This window comes from Arachis ipaensis, chromosome B02 (assembly GCF_000816755.2).
Source record: "Arachis ipaensis cultivar K30076 chromosome B02, Araip1.1, whole genome shotgun sequence".
In the NCBI taxonomy this organism is placed as follows: Eukaryota; Viridiplantae; Streptophyta; class Magnoliopsida; order Fabales; family Fabaceae; genus Arachis; species Arachis ipaensis.
The window spans coordinates 71,936,452-71,936,939 of NC_029786.2; positions in this window are offsets into that span (position 1 = coordinate 71,936,452).

Consider the following 488-nt stretch of genomic DNA (forward strand, 5'->3'; position numbering starts at 1 on the left):
CATAGTCCTGGATACTGGAAAGGAAGAGGATGAATCCATCATCCTAGGAAGACCTTTCCTGGCCACAGCAAGAGCTGTGATTGATGTTTACAGAGGTGAACTAGTCCTTCAATTGAACGAGGACTCCCTTGTGTTTAAAACTCAAGGTCATCCTTCTGTAAACATGGAAAAGAGGCACAGTAAGCTTCTCTCAGTACAGAGTCATACAGAGCCCCCACAATCAAACTCTAAGTTTGGTGTTGGGAGGCCACAACCAAACTCTAAGTTTGGTTTTGAACTCCCATATCCAAACTCTAAGTTTGGTGTTGGGAGTCTATAAAATTGACCTGATCACCTGTGTGGCTCCATGAGAGCCCACTGTCAAGCTATTGACATTAAAGAAGCGCTTGTTGGGAGGCAACCCAATGTTTATCTAATTCTTATTTTTATTGTTTTTCATGTTTTCTTAGGTTCATGATCATGTGGAGTCACAAAATAAATAGAAAAAT